Source organism: Monodelphis domestica, chromosome 1, assembly GCF_027887165.1.
Source record: "Monodelphis domestica isolate mMonDom1 chromosome 1, mMonDom1.pri, whole genome shotgun sequence".
NCBI lineage: Eukaryota > Metazoa > Chordata > Mammalia > Didelphimorphia > Didelphidae > Monodelphis > Monodelphis domestica.
Genome location: NC_077227.1, coordinates 426,879,972 through 426,894,776, shown reverse-complemented (window position 1 = coordinate 426,894,776; position 14,805 = coordinate 426,879,972). Strand labels below are relative to the sequence as shown.

Here is a 14,805-nt window from a genome sequence, read left to right as displayed (position 1 = left end):
TATTAAATTTAAAAGGTTTTATACAAACAAAACCAAAGCAACCAAGGGAAGGGAAACAACTGGGGAAAAAATTTTATAACAAATTTCTCTGATAAAGATCTCATTTCTCAAAAACATACAGAACTAAATCAAATTTACAATAATACAATTCATTCCCCAATTGACAAATGGTCAAAGGATATGAATAAGTAGTTTTCATATGAAGAAATCAAAGCTATCAATAATCATATGAAAAAATGTTCTAAATCCCACTTCATTAGAGAAAAGAGTTATCTATAAATTACCAAGTCACACCTATAAGATTAACCAATGACAGTAAATGTTGGAGGAGATGTGGCAAAATTGGGGCACTAATGTAATGCTGGTAGAGTTGAGGCAATTTGGAACAATGCCCAAAGGACTACAGAACAATGCATATACCCTTTTATCCAGTAATACCCCCTACTAAGTCTGTATCCTGGAGATATCAAAAAAAGACCTACTTGTACAAAAATATTTACAGCTGCTCTTTTTCATGGTGGCAAGAAATTGGAAATTAAAGGGATGTGCATAAATTGAGGAATGGCAAATTGTGGTATATGACAGTGATGGAATACTATTGTGCTATGAGGAATGATGAACACAATGATTTCAGAAAGAGTTGGAAAGACCTTCATAGAGTGAAGCAAAGTGAAATAAGCAGAACCAGAAAGATATTTTACACAGTAACAGCAATACTGTGGAATTATCAACTATAATTAACTGAACTATTATCAGCAATACAATGATCTAGGACAACTAAGGGACTTATGACAAAATGTTATCCACCTCCAGAGAAAAACCGGTTGGAGTCAGAATGCAGAAAAAAGCATATGATTTTTAAGTTATTTGTTTGGGTTTGAGGGTTTTGGTTTTATAAGATTACTCACAAAAATGAACAATATAGAAATGTTATACATGATAATACATGTATTACCCAGATCAACTAGCCTGCCAGCACCAGGAGAGGGGAAGAGGGGGGGAGGGCATAAGTTCAATCATATAACTTAGGAAAACTTGTGTGGAAATTTATTAATTAAATGCAATTTTAAAAAATAAAAAGTTTAAAGTTTAAAAAAATTTTAATAACGCACAAAGCAAAAATACAAAGGGAAATCCAATTCCAAATTTCGACCTACCAAAGCATACAAAAGACATATGTAATTGCAACATGCTCCTTAAATAGCTTAAATAAATAGCTTTGAACAACTTAAATAGCTGGAAGAATATTCAGTGGTCATGGGTATATATATAAAAATATATAACATAATAATATAACAAAATGACAATACTATCCAAGGTAAATAACATTTTTAATGCTATGCCAAACAAATTACCAAGGGACTATTTTGTGGAACTTGATAAAACTTTTTAAAAAATTCTTTTGGATAAACAAAACACCCACAATATCAAAGGAAATTATAAAAAGGAAAAATTCAGTATAAATCAAATGTAGATACTAAGACAAAAGACAGAAAGTCTACATACAAATTGTTAAGTAGTGCAAATGTTTTCAGATTTTTTTCTACATATCAATTAGTTGTGCTAATAGTCTTCCTTTTTAAAAAATACTGTTTGAGGGGCAGCTGGACTCAGTGGAGTCAAACCTAGAGATGGGAGGTCCTGGGTTCAAATCCAGCCTCAGAGACTTCCTAGTTGTGTGACTCTGGGCAAGTCACTTAACCCCTATTGCCTAGCCCTTTCTTCTCTTCTGCCTTCGAACCAATACATAGTACTGAATCCAAATCAGAAGGAAAGGGTTTTTTTAAAAAAATACTGTTTGTTATAAAAGATGGCTCTATGGGAGAGGAGGGTAGAAAGGGGAAGGATACTGCGGGTAACTATGATAATGTAAGAAATGGAAATTAATAAATTTATTTTTCAAAAAAAGGAAAAGAAACTGGATCTGCATTTAAACAAATACGCTTTAAGTTATTCCAGCTCATTCAAACATACTAAGGAAATCATGATTTAAGGTTGTGCTCAAAATACAGTTTGAACCTATTAGCCTTGATGTTTAAGCATCCTTCTGAGAGGCATATAAAATACAGATCATTTCATTAACATTCTCTCCTAATAAAAGAAATACATCAGTTATTTCTCAGAGTTGAACTCCATAAACAAATCCAACCTCAAATGCAAGTTTGGGAAGTTCAGAGAGGCAATCATTGGAATTGTTGGAAAAAGCACTAGATTTAGAGTTAAAGGACCCAAGTTTTCATTTCAACCCTAATAAATATTCTTAACTGACATTGAACAGATAACTTCTCTGTGGCCTCCTCAGTTTCCTCATCTGTAAAATGAAGATGATGGATTAGTCTCTAAGGCCCCTTCCAGTTTTAACCCAATAGGAAGTATTTAAGGAGGAACTGGAACCATTACTTTTTTTTTTAAGTTTCCCAATTTTAAAAAATTTCCAAGAATTTGTATTTTTTTAAAAATCCAAAGATATAATCCAAATTTAAATGCAAAATGCCACCTCCACAGGAAGTCTCTCAGATATCCTATAGCTTATCTTTCCTTCCTCATCCATAGAGACCAATGTTTTCCATGCAATGCGTTGCTTGAATCTAACATATTTAGCATTTCTTGTTACAGATATTATAGTTATCTCTATATGCAACTCATTCCCTTACCATACTTTAAGATCCATGAGAGCAAAAACTGTGGCTATTTCTCCCCTAAATTTGTCCTACTCTACATTCAACAGATATCTAAAGTTTGATGAACTGAATCAATCCAGGTTTCCACAAGCAAGAAAGGAATAACTATCAACCAATTAAGTTGGTTGTAATTAAATCTTTTTTAAATTAAGTAGCTGTCTTTCTGAAAGGACAAGAGAAAAGAAAATTTCCCTTCAATCCTTTTAAGTTAAAAGAAAATTGCTTTGTGACTTAAAACCCCACTGCCTAGCCCTTAACATCTTCTGTCTTAAACCAATACACAGAATTGATAATAAGACAGAAAGCAAGGGTTTTTTAAAAAAGAAAAAGAAAACTGCACACTTCTTGAGGAAAGCAAAAGCAAATTATGAAAGTGATCACCCTTGCCTTCCAGAGAAGAAATCCTTGAGAAAAAGAACAACTAGAAAAGTCCTACTTTTCTTCATTAATGGCCCTTTAAAAAAACCAAAGGGGAGTTAAATGGATATTCTTATACAATAGAACAAAACTTGTCTAACAAAGTAATTTGAACCTAAGAAAGTCATATTTTATTTTTATTGACATTTTTTATTTAATTAATTTTGAATATTTTGCCATGTTTACATAATTCATATTCTTTCCTTCCCCTCCCCCCACACTCCTAGCAGACATGCAATTCCACTGGGTTTTACATGTGTCATTGATCAAGACCTATTTCCATATTATTAATAATTGCACCAGGGTGATCATTTAGAGTCTACATCCCCAATCATATCCCCATCGAACCATGTGATTAAGCAGTTGTTTTTCTTCTTTGTTTCTACTCCCACAGTTCAGAAAGTCATATTTTAAAGACAAATTCTATGTACTTCAATTTCCTCATCTCTCAATAAGGGGCCAGACTAAATTAATTGTAAAGTCCCTTCCAATTATAAAATCTACCATTCTAGACTGAGAGTTTGCTCTGACCAAATAAAAATGTCACCTATTTAAAAATTTCAATTTCTGTCAATGCTGATATTTTTTAGTTCAAGGCAAAAAAATGTTATGCCTAGTTCTGTGAAAGAGAGTTAATGGGCAGACTTTTCGCTGTAAAATCACAATGTGCCTTTTCCCCTAATATATACCTTTACCTAGCATTTATACTAAGATAAAAAAATCTTACTATAATGTGCAAAAAACAAATAGTTTTTTTTAAACCCTTACCTTCTGTCTTAGAATCAATACTATGATTTGAAGGCAGAAGAGTGGAAAGGGCTAGGCAATGGGGATTAAATGACTTGCCCAGGGTCACACAGCTAGGAAGTGTCTGACGCCAGATTTGAATCCAGGACCTCTGGTCTCTAGGCCTGACTTTCAATTCACTGAGCTATCCAGCTGTCCCCCCCCCCCAAAAAAAATAGCTTTTGTAAATTAGTAATTTAGAATAGCTACTTAGTAAATTAGCAAATTTTAAATAGTTGCTTAAAGTTTGAAAAAAACTCCAAAAATATTTTTTAAAGCTAAACTATAATTGCTATATGTTAGCATCAATACCCTTCTATGGTTTTGCTTATTGTGATCTGGTACTTGGATGACCTCCAATGGACCCATTTAGCTCTAAATCTATGATCTCAAGAAAAGAAAACAATGGAAAGAAGGCATAGTTTTTGTCTTGGTAAAGGTAACATGGCTTTGTATGGTGAAAAAGAATAATGAATTTGGAATCAGAAGACACCAGGGTTTTGACTTCTGGCTCTAATACTAGTGTGTGACCTTGTGCAGTAAATTATCCTCTTTGAGCCTCCCTGTCATCTATAAAATTATGACAGTTGCTCCCAGAAACACTTCAAACACTCTATGCTTCCATTTTCCTTTTGACAAGCTGGAAATAATTCATTTTATGGTTTTACATATAATTTTATTCCATTCATATCTGAATGTTTTTCTTAAGATGACTACACTGGTAATCATAACATCAACAAGTATTCAGGGAAACAAAAAAAACATCTTAAGTGAGAATCAATCTAAGACCAGGCAGTTTCCATCCAAGCATCAGAACTGCCATTGTTTGCATTGTGACTATGGCCAAGCAGCTTTACAATTCTGGCACTCATCATCTTTTCTAAAAATTAAAGAATCAAGGGCAGCTAGATGGAGGTCTTGAGTTCAAATATGACCTCATACATACTTCCTAGCTGTGTGACCCTGGGCAAGTCACTTAATCCCAAATGTCTAACCCATGTCATTCTTCTAACATTTAATATAAATTCTAAGTCAAAAGATAAAAATTTAAAAAATTGTTTTAATTAAAGTCACCTGTGGGCCAGTTGAACAGTCTATGATCTAGTAGCTAAATGTTTTAGGACAGGCATAATATATATACACAAATTAAATAAAATATGGTACAGTGGAAAGAGTGTTTGATTTGGACACTGAGGCCCTGGGTTCATCTCTTTACTTATTTAGCATGTACTAAGTTAACTTTTAACCTCTTTGGGCCTCAACTCCTCATCTAGAAAATGAAGCAGTTAGATTTCCTTCTAGCTCTAAGTCTATGATCCTATGATCTCAGCTCACACATGATAGAACTTTGAGCTGAAAGTGATCTTTGAGATCACTGAGTCCAAGGATTTTTAACCTAGAATCCATGAACCTCCAGTGGGTCCAAAGAGGAAGTACTTGTCCATAAACTTGAATTGTAAAAAAAAAATTATTTCATAATTTTAACTAATACTTAACCAAAAAGTATTTCCTTTAGTATTTCCTTCCATTATGAATATAGGCAATAAAATATACTCTGAGAAGAGATACACAATTTTCACCAGATAGTCAAAATTTCGGTTGTAGTTCAAAACTCCATAGAAAGAAGAAAATGGAGGCCAAGAAAGGCAAAGGGATTTTACCCTAAATAAATAACAGCAGGTAAGTTATCAGAATTGGGCACAGAATTCAGATCCTCTTAACTCCAATGTTCTTCCCCTTATACCTCTTCACCCACCTCTTCATTTCTAAGACTTTAATTCTGTCATACCATAACTGGGATAACGATCATCTAAACCCACAATGGAGTAAGCCTTTCTTCTAATAGTGATATATAAGATTTAGCCCTCCAAATCAAATCTCCATTAAAACAATTAGGTGTCAATAAATACACAAATTTAATTTAAAAGATTCAAATTTCAACCTGTTAAATAAAAGTTTTATGAAGGAGAATGAACTGTGATATATTTTGTTTACATAAATAAAGCATTAAGTCTTAGAAAACCATTTTACTCTATTCATTTCAACAAACATTTATTAAGCAATTATGTAAAGGGCCTTGTCTGTGAAGTAGGTAGTTCAACTATTATAAGCCCTATAATGTAAACTAGAGGCCAGATGTAGTCCCTCTCCTCAGAGAACTCACTCTTCAACTTAATCACATACAGTAACATTCTATTCTATCATCTTTCTCCCATGAAGAATTAGCATCACTGTTTTTCCCATCATTATTATTTTGGAGGTACAAAAAATTCTCACATGAGGTATTAATTATTCTACTAACAGTTGCAACTGTCAAGTCATCTAGATACTGAGAAAATATTAAGAGTTAGTTGTTGGCGAGAAGTTTGATGCCAACACAAAGCTGAAAAACAATAAAACTGCAGAGAGGCTAGAAGGGAATTTTAAGAGAATGACTCACCAAACATATTTACCTTCAAATTTACCTCTCATGGCATACTGAAAGGAAGAATAATAGCAAGATAGATCACAAACCTTTTGTTCTCAATAAAGAAAAAGCATTCTATCTTTGAAAATGGGAGCATGTCTTGTCTATAAATCAGAACATTTAAATTAAGACTAACACTAAATTTTTCTGCCAATTCCTAAGAGGGCTTTACAGGCCTCCCAAATCCCAGAGGCAGTATAAAAAGCCAAAAAGCCATTTTATTATCCTCTTCAAATTATTTGCTCTGGTTCACCACTGTAACCTAGTACATTCAACATATATATGTTTTATGTTGGGCTTCAAAACTTGGCTACTAGATCTTTTCCTGTCCTCTAATTAGCAAACTACCAGGAATACTATCTGTCCCCTTCTTTTTAGTCATTTTGTGATTTGTACAGCATATATATCTTATTTACTAAGTTATATACAGGTTGCCATCTACCTTGGTAAGAGTTCGACAGTGACATAGATCTCACATACACTATACCTTAACCAAATATCTCAAAAGAGCTTTCCACTCAGAACTCACTTTTTCCCAGAAGCCTTCCAAAATTTCTCTAGGCCATTTCAAAGACAAACTTTCTTATGGAGTTCTTTCTCTAACATTGATGACTGCATACCAGATGTAACAATGAGCAGTTGACTGTTCCTAGGAACAGTTGAAAGAACAAGTCTTAGTATTCTAGTAACTTAAAAAACTAAGTTTCTAAAATATTTTCCACTCATTTGAATTTACAACACTGGCAAGGTAGGTACTGTAAGTATTATCACCATTGTACAGATAAGTAAACTGAGGCTCAAAGACAATTAACTTTAACATGTTCATGGTCCACTAACTATTAAGTGTCCCAGGCCAAGGTAGGAACCCAGAATTTCCTGACTACAAGTGCTAAACTTTCTACTAGGGTGAAAAGAAGAATCCAAAGTCATCATAGGATATCTGGGTTCAAATCACTGCTCACACTTACTAGTAGCTATATGACTTTAGCCAAATTGCTTTCCTTCTCTGGGTCTCAGATTTTTCCTCTATAAAATTAGAGCATTAGACTGAAATAATCACTAAGGTCTCTTCCAATTCTAAGTCTATGAAACTTGTAGAATCAAATCTCACCCACAACAATGATTGTACTAAATTTTTAAAAAGCTGGATCTTCTCAGCCCTAATCTCCAAATCCAAATTTTTTTTTCTCCCACCTATTATAGATCCTAGCTCATCTCTATGATATAAAACACTAACTCCCCTGACTGGCATTAAAGGCCTTCAAGAAATTAGTTCCAATGTACCTTAGTTCATACTATTTCTCTTTATGCGCTCTTTCCAAACAAAATGTACTACACCCCCTCTTTTCCATCCAGCCCTTTCTTGCTTCTGTACATTCATACACCAAGCTAGCTCAGAAATCCCTCTTTAAATGTAGGCCTGCTGAAACTCTACCCTTCCTTCCTTCAAGCCGACTTGGATTCGACTTCCTTCACACAAACCTTTCTCTGCTCTCCCTTCCGATTCCAAATTTCCCTAGAGCAGTAGGCCTATATCTCTTCTTTACCTCTTTCACACTCTCCCTTACAGCATGCTCACGTGTCTAGATCGCATCCCTCTGTCAAATTTCAACCTTGTAAACCCACTGCATAAAGCAGTCAGACAGGCAGTTAAACATTATATAGCGCCTACTATGAGCCTGGTACAGAACTAACGCATTTTACAAATATTATCTCAGACAATCTTCACAACAGCCTTGGGAGGTCGGCGCTACGGGGGGTTGGGGGGGTGGGGGGTTCAACATGAAATCAACCAAGTACCAATAAGACGAATTAAGAATAAATCGGAAACGATCTACGGAGAGAAGGCCCTAGAATTAAGTGAGATCGGGAAGGGATTCTTGTAAGGGTCGATTTTTATTTCTCTAATTACCTGTTACAGACGGAAACTTCAAGACCCCCTGTCTCTGCCCCCACCCCAATCTCTTACGGTTTCCACCTGCTCCGTCTTGTTTATCTTCTCCAAAGGCCTTTCCTCTCTCCTACCCACAGCCTTCCCTTCCTCAAGCTCTGACCCCTCCTTCCCCGCTCACCAACCCCCCGCCCCCAATCTCTTCCCTTGGCTCGGCCTCGGCCTTCTCGCCACGCAGGCCGACCTCCTCGCTCCGTTGCGGATGGCTCTCCCACCTGGTCTCAGCGTCCCGGGTTCCTCTTTCCGCCCCCTCCCCCACCGCCCTCTCCCTTCCTCCCCTCCCCCTCCAGCGTTTCCCCCGCCCCCACAGCCGCAGAGGGCTGGGCCTGGCCTTGCGGGGCCTGGCATCAGGACCAAAGCCCCGCATTCCTGGCTCTGGACCGGCTGTGAGGCGCTGGCTATGGGCCTAGGCCCAGGCGAGCCGGAATGAGCCCGGGAAGGGCGGAGGGAGCTGCGGGTGGAGAGAACCGTGAGCACCCACACTCACCCGGGGAGACTAGGGTGGGCGAGCGGTGGCAATCTCCTAGCAGGGGCTGGACCTAGGACTGAGGCGTCGCCGGTCTCTGCTCCTACAGCTGCCGCCGTCGCCGCTCCCTGCTGCCTTCGCTACGTCCAGGGGATGCCTCCCCTCACTCAGCCGGGTTACCAGCCTCCGCACCGATGCGCATGCGTAGAGTGGGACAGCCCGCGTGGCCGCCGGGACTTGTAGTTTCCGGACTGTTTCCCCCCCTCCCCCACATCTCTTGCTTTCTTAGTTGGATCACAACTGTACGACCTTGGGCTTTTCACTATTTCCTGCTTTGTAACTCAGTTACTCCATCAGTAAAACAGAATTTTCTCCTTGTTTCGAAATATGTTTTCAATGATACTGGGAATCTTCTGATGAAGACATTTTCTCTACCAATTCAGATAGGTAAACCTTAAATCAAGGAAAGTAAAAAAAGCATCTATTATTAGCGCCCTCTATGTGGCAGGCACTGTGTTAAGCCCTGTGCAGCATCTTAAAGTCTCAAAGAATTACCTGAGGTATTCGAAGTTTTTAAGTGACTTGCACACAGCAAGTAGGTGTCAGAGGTGGACCTGACCAGACTTTTTCTGATTTTGATTGATGCCAACTCTCATTACAATTCCCCCCTACCTCTCCAGCATAATAATCCTCAAAAGTGAATCAACCCCTCCATCTACAAGAATCTTTAAATCCTAGCTCGATGACCTTGAGCAGGTCATACTATTATAAATTTAGATTTGGAAGATAATCTTATAAATCATTCAGAACAACACCCTGGGTTACAGATGAGGAAACTGAGTCCCAGAAAAGAGGACCAACTTTTTTTACACCAATAGAAAATTGCAGAACTGGAGGCATCTAGGCAGCTCAATGGATTGGAAGCCAGAACTAGAGATGTAGAAATGGGAAGTCCTGTATTCAAATATGACCTTAGGCACTTCCTACCTTTATGACCCTGAGCAAGTTATTTAACCCCATTGCCTAGCCCTTATTGCTCTTCTACCTTAGAACCAATATATAGTATTGATTCTAAAAATAGAAGGTAAAAAGAGGGTTTTTTTAGTCAATATTTTGTTTATTCCAGGGATTTTTTCTTTCTAGTTGTTTCTTCTCAAAAGTGGAGAGTAAGAATGCAGATCTTTGTGAAAATAAAATAAAATGAATTTTTTAACAAAAAAGAAAGTTAATGTTTGAGTTATCTCATCTCACAATACTCTCATTTACTACAGGTTTCAGCCAACATCCACTATTCTCTACCCCTTATTCTCATCCTGCCTTTTCTGGTTTCAGAGTGTTTTCTCCCACCATCTGCCTATAATTTAATTGAATACAACCAGGGATGTTGTGAGCTCAAATGAGATAATGGATTAAAGCACTTAGCAAACCTTAAACACTATATAAAAGCCAATTATTATTATTATTATTATTATTTGCCAACTTTCACCAGGCCTCCAGTCTGTTGATGACTTCATTCCCTTATCCCTTCTACTTTATTCCTGATGAGTGGAAGGGAGTTTATAGAGGAATCTGGTAAGTGTTTAACAACTAGGCTCCCTTGAGGAAGAGACAGATAGACAGATATATAAACACTTTTAAGTTTAATCTAAATTATTAATACTTAAGTCTAGGCAATCAACAAAACAGTAAGGCAATACCTGCTTTGTACTGACAAATTTCTGTTATAAATGTTCACATTTAAATTTTAACAATCAGTTCTTGAAAACCAGTGAAAGTTCACTTGGGCTAACCTTTGGATACAATCTTTATCTACTAAAGATTCACCATCCACATGAACCCCACCCCCAGAGATGGACTGTAGAGTTCCAGATTGTCAATATCCTTCATAAAGGGTAACACCTAGAACTGAGCTCAATATTCCAAATTTTGACAAGAACAGAAAGAAGTACATAATCTCCCTCCATTTGAACCTGAGGGTTTTTTTTTTTAATGCATCTTAGATCATAAAGACTTGGGGGAATACAATTTCTGCCTTTCAGAGCAATGGAGTTGCCACTATTTACTTATCCTGAGCTTGCAATCCATTAAAAATCCCAAATCTTTTTCACAGAATCTATTATCTAGTCATGCCTAACCCAAGCCCTATTCATGAAGTAGATTATTGTGAAACCAAATATAAGGTTTCCTAGTTATCTTTATCAGATTTCAGTTTTATACTTAGTGCAACATACTATACCTGTCAAGATCTCTTTCAACCCCAACTCTGTCATCCAACATAGTAACTACCTCACTTAGTTTAGCCCACCCAAAGCTGTATATTTGATAAGCATGACACCTAATACACCAAGATCTGACCAAAAAAAATGTAATCTTGACTAATTCATCAGGTTCATAGGCAATCGATACTTTCAAATATTTCTTTTAAAATTACACTATAATAACAATATGAAGGGCTGCAGGGCTCAAAGAGGCTGGAATACCAGACCCTTTTTAACTCTATTAAGGGGATCCTCTGTTTTAGATCCATGTACTAGGATTAGATGCAAACCTGAGGGAGCCTGGACTCTAATGAGAGGTTAGGTGCTTTTTTTTTAACTCTTAGAATTTAATAATAGCTTAAGAGAGTAATTTACCCAGAAATCCATGGTTTATTACAGATTCAGGACAGGTTCTTTGATCCCTTCTAATCCATTTAATAATAATTTAATAATAGTTCTATCAACATTAATTTATTTTAATCATTTTAATAAATTAACATGGATTTAAAAAAAAAAAGAATTTAATAATAGCTTAAAGGACCACCCTGCACATACTAGACATAGTAGAATAAAAAAGTTTGTTTCAAATTAGAATGATAATATCTGCTTGTAATTATTTATATTTAAAGTGTATTTACATAGGAAAAATTATGGTAAAAAATAAAAATCTTATTTACTGCATCAGTTGTTCTGTATAATAGTAAGAAATTATATGAAGTTGTAGTAAAGTATTAAAAATTTTTAATTATGAAAAATTATTGTAACAATTGATGTTTCAGGTCCTTCTGGTGTTAAAAGTCTTATGACTTCCCCAGAGGATAAATAGAAAAGTATTTAATATAAAGTATAAAACAGGCATAGCATTGTTATTTATTTCCTATACATCAGCATTTTTCAAACTTTTTGGTCTCAGGTCTCTTTTCTTAAAAATTATTGAAGACCCTTCAAAGAACTTTTGTTTATGTAGGTTATATCAATTGATATTCACCATACTAGGAATTAGAACTGATAAGGAAGGGAAGGGGTTTTCCTATCTATGTGCCAGGTACTGAGCTAAGTGCTTTATAGATACTTGCTCATTTGATCCTCACAATAAACATGCTAGGTAGGAACTAGGCAAATAGAATTTAAGTGATTTGCCCAAGGTCACCCAGCTAGCAAGTGTCTGAGGCCAGATTTGAACTTCAATCTTCCTTATTCCAGGTCTAACACTCAATCCACTTTACCAACTAGACATTGAAATAAATTTAAAGCATTTATTTACTAATTCATTTAAAAATAACAATAATAGGGGGAAGCTGAGTGGCTCAGTGGATTGAGAGTGAGGCCTAGAGATGGGAGGTCCTAGGTTTAAATCTGGCCTCAGACACTTCCCAGCTGTGTGATCCTGGGCAAGTCACTTGACCCCCATTGCCTAGCCCGTACCACACCCTTCTGCCTTGAAGCCAATACACAGTATTGACTCCAAGATGGAAGGTAAGTGTTTAAAAAAAATAACAATAATAGGGGTCGCTAAGTGGCTCCCTGGATAGAGTCAGGTTTCTGGTTCAATTCTAGTTTTGGACATTTCCTAGATGTGTAGCCCCTAGAGAAGTCATTCAACCCCAATTGCTTAGCCCTTTCAGCTCTTCTTCCCTAGCATAATATTTAGTATTGATTCTAAGAGAAAAAGCAAAGATTTAAAACATTTTAAATACAATAACAATAATAAAGTCATTATATGCTAATATAAACAACATATTTTATTGAAAATATATTTCATAAGAGAATGTTAGTGTTTTAAATTTTGTTGCAAATCACTTTCATGTCTGACTTCATAAAAGTTGGATTCTCATATCTGCTTTCTGTATTTAATCTATTGCAATATGTCACTTTGATTAAAGTATATTAAAAAAATCCAGCCTCAAATAAATATATAGGTGGAAAAGGAAAGAATATTTAAATAGTCAAGTAATATCTTAGTATTGTCATTAAATTTGTTTTGATTTCAAGGAATACCCCCCCAAGGGGTCCTAGAGACCTTCAGGAGTCAAAGAACTACTCTTTAAGAACTGCTGCTCTACACAAAAGAAATGCTTAACACATAGAAAGACCCCGGAATTATGCAAAGATATAAAACTTAAACAAGCAGCAATGATATAACGACTATTATACTCTCCCAAGAGATAAATATATCAAACATCAAGACATGAAATAGTTTGCCAGACTGATGAAGCGGGATTTTACATTTTGTCTTGGCTTTGCACCATCCAAACAATTTCTTCAAGGTGCATGTCTTCTGGCAAAATGTGTTAGGAGACTAGCTCTTCCCTTTGACCCAAAGTATCTTCTCTAATGCATAAAAATAGCTAGTATTTAAATGGATTTAAAGTTTGCAAAGCACTTGAGAAATATTATCTCATATGAACCTAAAACCCAGAGAAGTACGGTTATTACATTTTTTTCTTAAACCCTTTCCTCCTTTTTTAGACTCGATACTAAGTACTGGTTCCAAGGAAGAAGAGAGGTAAGAGCTCGGCAGTTAGGATTAAGTGACTTGATCAATGTCACACAGCTAGGAAGCGGAGGTCAGATTTGAACAGAGGATTTCCTGTCTCTAGACTTGGCTGTGTATGCACTGAGTCACTTAGCTACCCACTAATGTTACATTTTATAGGGGAAGAAACTGAAACAAATGCCCAGAGTTACAGAGTGAATGCGACCAAGGCTGGATTTGAACTCATATATTACTGACTTCAAGTCTGTCTATATTATTTATAGCATAAACACTTCCTATTCCTAGTCAGTTCTAATCAATGGACACAGGATCTCTGAACTTAGAGAATTCACAAGGATGCCTACAAAGATGGACATATATATCTATTTTGGTAACCGGTGCTGTTAACAGTAAGGAAACACAAAGTAGAAAAGGTATCCTGGGAACCCAAGGTATAAGCAAGAGTTGCTTATTCAGTTGTCATTTTCTATGCTTTTCCAGTAGGATGGTCTCACAATCCACACAAGAAAAAGCCCAGGAAGAATCTAAGAAAAAACTGGAGCCAGAAGCTCTCTCCTTTTAAACTGAGACAGACCCCACTTCAGTCTCTATCACAGAGCCAATGGACCAATGGAGAAAAAAAAAGTTTTTTTTTGCCTTTTTGTGTTTTTTCATTCCAAAGTGAGGAGTTCTTCAGAGTTTAGTGTTTATTTTTCTAGTCATGGCCAGGACACAGGTTCAGGATTCCCTAGGAAGTGTCCCAGTCAGGACAGTTGTTACTGGAACTGGTCAAAGCTTAAAGTCTTACTTCAGGGGATGCCCACCATTACAATATAAACATAAAAACTATATAATTAATTCACTAATTAATTAATTAGCTCTCAAGGGTTCCATTCCACTTTTTAAAAAACTTTTCCCATAAGCTTTCTCTCCTTTCTCAACAAGTATCCAAAGTTTCTGTAAGACAGGCTATTTAAGATTGTACATTCATTTTTGTAGCTTTAAAAAGATATGGTGTGCTACAACTGCCTTTTTTATCTCTTCTGTTATTTTTGATAATGTATATCCTTTTGGAGTCATATAACAGTCTTTGGACCTCTCCCAGTGATATCTCTGAGCTCCAACCTGCCTCCCCATATTCAGAGTGTTTATTATCCTTATTTCATACATTTCTGCACAGATATATGAAGCTATGTTTTTATTCAGACACTTTATTTTCCTAATTAAATGTAAAAACAATGTTCAACATACATTTTCCAAAATCATGAGATCCAAATTGTCTTCCTCCCTCCCTCCTCTCCTC

General features: G+C 36.2%; 1 protein-coding gene across 17 annotated transcripts in view; it reads right to left on the bottom strand.

The window, feature by feature from the left end:
* GAPVD1 (GTPase activating protein and VPS9 domains 1) overlaps positions 1-8,992 on the bottom strand; it is an 89,525-nt gene extending 80,533 nt beyond the window's left edge. For 16 of the 17 annotated variants that reach the window (XM_007474648.3, XM_056812140.1, XM_056812142.1 and 13 more), the window contains exon 1: positions 8,790-8,992. The gene's annotated coding sequence lies outside the window, so the exon portion shown is untranslated. Of the gene's footprint in view, positions 1-8,517; positions 8,543-8,789 lie in introns of those variants that run through there. The other variant, XM_056812137.1, reaches the window with a different exon arrangement.
* Between the last annotated feature and the right edge of the window lie 5,813 nt (positions 8,993-14,805).